Raw genomic sequence first — 7,049 nt, 5'->3', positions numbered from 1 at the left:
CTCATATACAACACGCGCTCGTGGAATAATTGTTAAGTATACAACAGAAGGGTCCACAGGTTATGTTATGTCCTCAGGGGCACATAAGGTATACCAGACAAATGGAAATGTATGTAGGGAGTATTGCCCAAGGACAACAACTGTACTTTTTTCTCTGGGTTGTAGCGATTACAGTGTGCTGAAATGGATATGTATGTCATTTACCTTATATGAAATAATGTGTTCAATAACCATAAAAACCAGAGACTTATAAGGGCATCTGCAGGGAATATAACCAGACAGGTATACCAGTTTTGGTGCAGATTCTGGTTTCTATGCTGCACCTCTCGTCAAAGGCTTCAACACATTTTTATAAGTGATTAAGCTTTCAGTCACACATATATGTAGACAGCAGTTTTATCCTGCGAGGTTTACATTTGCAGTTATACTGGGCATTCAATAGTCATGCTGGCATTTAGATAGTGATGCTTACCATGCAAAGTGGCACCATTTATTCTAAGATACTCTGAATAAAATCATCAAAAATAAGAAATAAAAATTAAAAAAAGAATAAAAATGTTATAAAAAAGCTGTTTACAGCATTCACTCCTGTTCTTTGAGTAAGGTTGAGTAAGGAGTTTTGTGCTAGTCAGTGACTGTTATGTTACTCTGCCCTTTTTTCTTTATATGCAGACAAAATGTCCAGTTACCATGTGTTGGCATATAAAATATGTCACTCTGTGTACTCACTCAGCTATATTTAACGGAACCCTGTACCAACTTAGCACATAAAAGAGATCATACCTTTTCTAAGATTAAGGAGTGTCACATAGATAGTGATGGTAATATTTGATGCCAACTGGCTATTCCTTTATTTGCAATATTACGCAGGTAAAATACCCTGTCACCATGCTAAAGATTTCATTCCTTTATTTCTACAATTAAGAAGTGTCATGTAGTCAGTCAGCTATGGAGAAACATTTTTTCTTTTTCACCTGTAAAAGCCAACCACTTCAAATGCTCCAAACGATTTTCAAAAATACAAAACTATTCAAGGAACTCAATCTTACTGAGAGGTTAGGGTCAGGGTTTGTTAGTAAAAAAAATGCAATAGTGACCATGCACCATTTTGGCATATTCAACCTTTTAAGCTCCAATATCAACATACATTTTCTTCTCACTATTCTCCGTATTTTTGTCATGACATTAGGAGTATTTGTCAAAAGATGAAGACCTTTGTCTTTGGTGGCTATTTCCGTTTTTTATCATTAGCTGAATCCTTGAACAAGTTGTGATATTGTGAGGAGAATTTGCATGCTTGTCACTATCTGGTCTTAATGGTTAAGGGAACCATCCCAAAATACTAGAAGTAACCTTGAGATAAATAAACATTCTGCTCAAGGGAGTCAGTAGATATAATCCCAGTTGGTTCATGTTAATTACACAGGAGTTGGCACTCAGTGGTTTATGCAAAAGGTAAGTGTGACTATTTCTTTTGACCAATTTAGGAACCGGTAATAAAGATATGGAGTGTTTTCATTCACATGACTACTGGCTATATTGGTTTAATGAAACAAAAGAAAGTATTTGCATAGAAATAGAGTTCAATTCCCAGAGGTTTAAGTTGGGACACCAACATGGCCGCCATTTCTTTGTTTTGGGACACCAACATGGCCGCCGTGACATCATGTGAAAACACTATAATATAGTAAAATGCTACAATAATTATTAATCTTCCATCGAAAATCAAGGCTGCTGGCTACAGAAAACTTTAAAGGAGCCCCAAAAGGCCAGCAGCTGAGAATTTCAGAGTCCAACCTGTGAAATGTTAGAAGTAAGCAACCTTACACCAGTAAGCTAACAGCCTTGATCATCAGAAAGCCACTGGACAAAATAATATACTTCTCACATGCAGAATATTTTCTTGAGACACTTTTGGCTGCTGAGGCCTCATAAACAACCAAAAGTGTCAACAAATTTCTTTGCTGTAGTTGAAAAATACCCGAAACCTTGTCCTCCATCTCAAATGCACTACATCCAGCTCTTCATAAGTTGATTGAGGTTCAGCTCAAGCTATGAGAGTGCAGTCGTATCCAGGAGTGGCATTCTCTACCTCAGTTACTACATGTGAAAGTGGTTGGCTGCCAGGGCATAGATGATGCAGTCCTCATTTGGTATGACCTTTTCTCTTTGCACTCAATCATACATGTATATGTTTTGGTTGGCCCTCCAAATATCTGTCCTGCAGAAAATGAGGAAATAACAAGAATGCCATCAAATGTGACAAGATTTAAATCCACTTGTTTATCCAAATGAGGTTGTGGTTATTGTGGTGTCTGTTTCCTGAGAGCATGTTTTCCATTTTTTATAACCTTACAATGTCTGGAATAACCTAGAAAAACAAGATCAAAAGACTAACTTGAACTTTGGACAAATATTACTGTGCTTGGTGATACAAATGAACTTTTCCCTACCACATGCTTTCCACTGACTGGTTATCATTCATGAAAGAGCATCTGACAACTGTTCCTGGTTGCTGTTGGTGGCTGTGAAAAAAGCACAAGAATTTAAGGTATATAGCAGCCATAAAACATTGGGTTGAAAGAAGGGAAAATGTACAAGTAGTCACAACTCCTGCTCTAAAGCTTATAATCTTCATGACAGCTTGGGCATCTTTACGACATTTCTGGGACTTTGTAGGTTTTATTTTAACACGGGACAACTAGTTAACTGGAGTCCGTTCACAAAATCAGGTATCCACAAGCACAAGAATGAAACTCTCCAGAATCACACTTGCTCTCCAACAAAGGAAAAGTAATTTTGCACACTTCCTCAAAAAATGGCTTAACCTGCTTCCTGGTCCCTACAGCATCCTTTAGAAAGGTCTATTTTACAGTTATGACAGCCACACGCAAGTCAAAGGTCACTTACATGCATGTGCAATTTTCTTTGTTTCTGGGTGATCCCCTTTTGGGCCTCTTCTTTGGATTTCTCAACCTTCTTCACTTCTCCATTCTCTAGTTTGTACTAGCTGAGAGACAAAACTTAAGCGCACTCATGAGTGAACACAATAAACTTAACAGACCTCAACAAGAAAACAAAAACACCTGGCAATGCTGAAATTAAAGAAAATAACCATATTGCACTCAAAATACAATCAAATGCTCCTGTTAGCCAACTCATTTGTGTACGGCACGCCATATTGCGGGAATGCATTATGTATAAACATTTACACCATTAAATTACACATGCAACCCGATTCCTTCCGATACCTGAGGCAACGCAAAAGTGACAATGTGCATTCTCTGGTGGTTTTCCATTGTTGCCATTCGACAAAGAGACGTCCTGTTTTTCTTCCGAGAACCTCCATATTCACGAGTTAAAAAGGAGATTAAATCCTATATGGGGTCTATCATTTTAATCCATGTGACAGATTTTGTTCCGTATAAGGCCAGTATCAAACTCTCTGTTCCTGTATAAAGGGCATTTATTCAGTTCTCACAGGCCAATTTCTACATTAAACACTGCATACTGAATAAGTGGAAAAGTTTTACTGCCTGAGGAAAGGGATGTTTAAAAAAAAAGGACCTAAACCCAGAGTTGGGTAGAATGGCCCACAGCATTCACAACTCTGGTTGTGATGTATGGACAGGTCCAAAGCGGGAATAGATTCACAATGAGAAATATTCTCTATTCTTTAACAGACAGTAAGAGGCCCTCTGGTCCTGCAAACAGTGGTCAGACATTTGGTATGCTATATGATACAACTCTTAGAAAAAAACACTCACATATTGTAGGCAAATGCCTTCTTGTATTTGAGGTTTCCCTCTGGAGATCTTCATTGTACATCTCAAATTTCTGGCAACTTGTCTTCTGGTATTTCTATTTTCTGGCAACTGTTCTCCTGATGATTCTAGTTTGAGGAAATAGCCTTCGGTGCACTTATGAGAGGAGGCATGTAAACAAATGAGGCCTTAAAGTAAAACAGGAATGTAAACACATGACAATGCTGAAAACTGAACTAACTGTACTTGTAATGCATAATATAAGGTTTACAATGCACTTTCACTTAGTTGTTGCAATGCCTTGTTTGCAGGGCAGAAATTGCCATTGTCAAAGTGAAAGATCTAATTGACAACTAATTTGATACATGAATCCATACTGCTTCTGTTCGACATTTCTGTGCATAGATCACTATATCTTTAATCCCAAAGATCAACAATGTTATTCTCCTGTCTCATCACTAGAAGGTTTTCCATAACAAATTTAGGCCCTAACTAATGTGTTTGAAAATGTTACATATGTTGGGCAAAGCAATCTAAGCATCTTGTCTTAAATCTTAAATTCATTCAGTGAAATTCATAAAATTTAAACTGTTGCTTCCTGTATTCTCACTGCCAAGACATTTGCCAGTTAACTTTCCAAAACAGACCATGCACTTGCCAACTATTTTGAGGTTGTTTTGCTTCAACTGGAAACTTTTTCACCACAAATTTAATTCAGTTATTAAAAAAATCTCCATGTTTTACCTTCAATGTTATACAAAAAGTTCAATATCTCTTTTTTTCAATATTCTCATTCAAAACCAGTCTAACAAAGCAATCTAAACTTCTTGTCTGAAATCCTAACTTTATTAGGGAAATTAATAAAATATATATATATTACATCCTATATTCTCACTGCCAAGACATTTCACAGTTAATTATCACTTTCTGAAAAAGACCATGCACGTGCCAACTATTTTGTGGTTGTTTTGCTTCAAACTGGCAAATGTTTCAAAGCAAATTTTATCAGTTATTGAAAAAATCTCCATGTTTTACCTGTATGAAGGGAATTCATTCAGTTCTCACAGGGCAATTTCCAGACTAAACACTGCATATCGAAAAAGTGAAAAAGCTTTATTGCCCGTGGAAAGTGATGTTTAAAAAAAATCAAAGCACCCAACCCAAAATTGGGAAGAAAAGCCCACAACAGTACAACCCTTGTTGTCAACTATGGACTAGCTAAAGTGGGAATAGATGCGCAATGAGACACATTAATTATCTCTTCATTAACATCACAACCCACAGACAGTAAAAGGCTCTCTGATCCTGCAAACAGTAATCAGACATTTGGTATGCTATACAATACTCATTAAAGAAACAACTCCAGAGGTGTGGTGGTGTAGTGGTTAGCACGTCGGACTTTCAATTAGAGGGTCGGTGGTTCGTGGCCAGGTTGGTCTCTTCATTGCTGTGTTGTTTCCTTAGACAAGAAACTTTGTTCCACATTGTCTCTCATCGCCCAGGTTATAAATGGGTACTGGAGACATACTGCTGGTGGTACTAACCCTGCGATGAACTAGCATCCCATCCAGGGGGGAGTAGCAATACTCCTAGTTGCTTCATGCTACAGAAACCGGGCTAAGCTACGGCCCTGTGGGCCACTTGGGCGTGAAGTGTGACTTTACCTACCTTTAACTCGGACACAAAACACTCATATATTGTAGGCAAACTCCTTCTTGTATTTGTGGTTTCCCTCTAGAGGTCTTCATTGTATATCTCAAATTTCTGGCAACTGCACAGTTTTCTGTTTTTTTTTCTATGTTTTGGCAACTGATCTCCTGATTTTTCTAGTTTGAGAAAAGCCTTTGGCGCACTTATGAGAGGAGGCATGTAAACAAATGAGGCCTTGAACAGCAAAGTAAAAACATGACATCCTGAAAACTGAGCCAACTGTACTTCTTATGCATAATTACTTAGTTGTTCGAATGCCTTGTTTGCAAGGCAGTCGTTGGCATTATCAAGTTGAAAGATCTAATTGACACTAATATTATTATTAATTTCATACCTGAATCTATATTGCCCCTGTTCAACATTTCTGTGCATACATCACTGTATCTTTTATCCCAAACATAAACAATGCAATTCTCCTGACTCAACACTATTGTATTTCATGTTACCTCTGAAAATTTGGCGGTTTTGCATGGTTGGCAATCGACAAAAAGGCGTCCTGTTTTTCTTCCAAGAACCTCCGTATTCACGAGTTAAAAAGGAGATTAACTCCTATATGGGGTCTAGCATTTTCATTTTAATCCCTGTGACAGATTTTGTTCAGTATAAGGCCAGTATAAAACTCTCTGTTCGTGTATAAAGGCCATTCATCATTCAGTTCTCACAGGCCAATGTCTACATTAAACACTGCATACTGAATAACTGGAAAAGTTTTACTGCCTGAGGAAAGGGATGTTTAAAAAAAAAGGACCTAAACCCAGAGTTGGGTAGAATGGCCCACAGCATTCACAACTCTGGTTGTGATGTATGGACACGTCCAAAGCGGGAATAGATTCACAATGAGAAATATTCTCTATTCTTTAACATCACAAACCACAGACAGTAAAAGGCCCTCTGGTCCTGCAAACAGTGGTCAGACATTTGGTATGCTATATGATACAACTCTTAGAAAAAACACTCACATATTGTAGGCAAATGCCTTCTTGTATTTGAGGTTTCCCTCTGGAGATCTTCATTGTACATCTCAAATTTCTGGCAACTTGTCTTCTGGTATTTCTATTTTCTGGCAACTGTTCTCCTGATGATTCTAGTTTGAGGAAATAGCCTTCGGTGCACTTACAAGAGGAGGCATGTAAACAAATGAGGCCTTAAAGTAAAACAGGAATGTAAACACATGACAATGCTGAAAACTGAACTAACTGTACTTGTAATGCATAATATAAGGTTTACAATGCTTTTTCACTTAGTTGTTGCAATGCCTTGTTTGCAGGGCAGAAATTGCCATTGTCAAAGTGAAAGATCTAATTGACAACTAATTTGATACATGAATCCATACTGCTTCTGTTCGACATTTCTGTGCATAGATCACTATATCTTTAATCCCAAAGATCAACAATGTTATTCTCCTGTCTCATCACTAGAAGGTTTTCCATAACAAATTTAGGCCCTAACTAATGTGTTTGAAAATGTTACATATGTTGGGCAAAGCAATCTAAGCATCTTGTCTTAAATCTTAAATTCATTCAGTGAAATTCATAAAATTTAAACTGTTGCTTCCTGTATTCTCACTGCCAAGAC

General features: G+C 37.5%; 1 long non-coding RNA gene across 3 annotated transcripts; it reads right to left on the bottom strand.

Moving 5' to 3' along the window:
* Window positions 1–2,077: 2,077 nt before the first annotated feature.
* LOC146474367 (uncharacterized) lies at window positions 2,078–6,581 on the bottom strand. Of its 3 annotated transcripts, none has more exons than XR_014866189.1 (5): window positions 6,434–6,581; window positions 3,768–4,851; window positions 2,911–3,023; window positions 2,454–2,525; window positions 2,078–2,221 (listed from the first exon to the last, which is right to left on the bottom strand). It is a non-coding gene; the product is annotated as an uncharacterized LOC146474367 (long non-coding RNA). The 3 variants fall into 3 exon arrangements; XR_014866188.1 differs by having other exon boundaries at window positions 2,911–3,010; XR_014866187.1 differs by having other exon boundaries at window positions 2,911–4,851.
* Window positions 6,582–7,049: the final 468 nt, after the last annotated feature.

The sequence above is a fragment of the Pavona decussata genome, unplaced genomic scaffold, assembly GCF_977016875.1.
Source record: "Pavona decussata unplaced genomic scaffold, jaPavDecu1.1 SCAFFOLD_90, whole genome shotgun sequence".
NCBI classification, from domain to species: Eukaryota; Metazoa; Cnidaria; class Anthozoa; order Scleractinia; family Agariciidae; genus Pavona; species Pavona decussata.
This window is presented reverse-complemented; position numbering and strand designations above follow the sequence as displayed.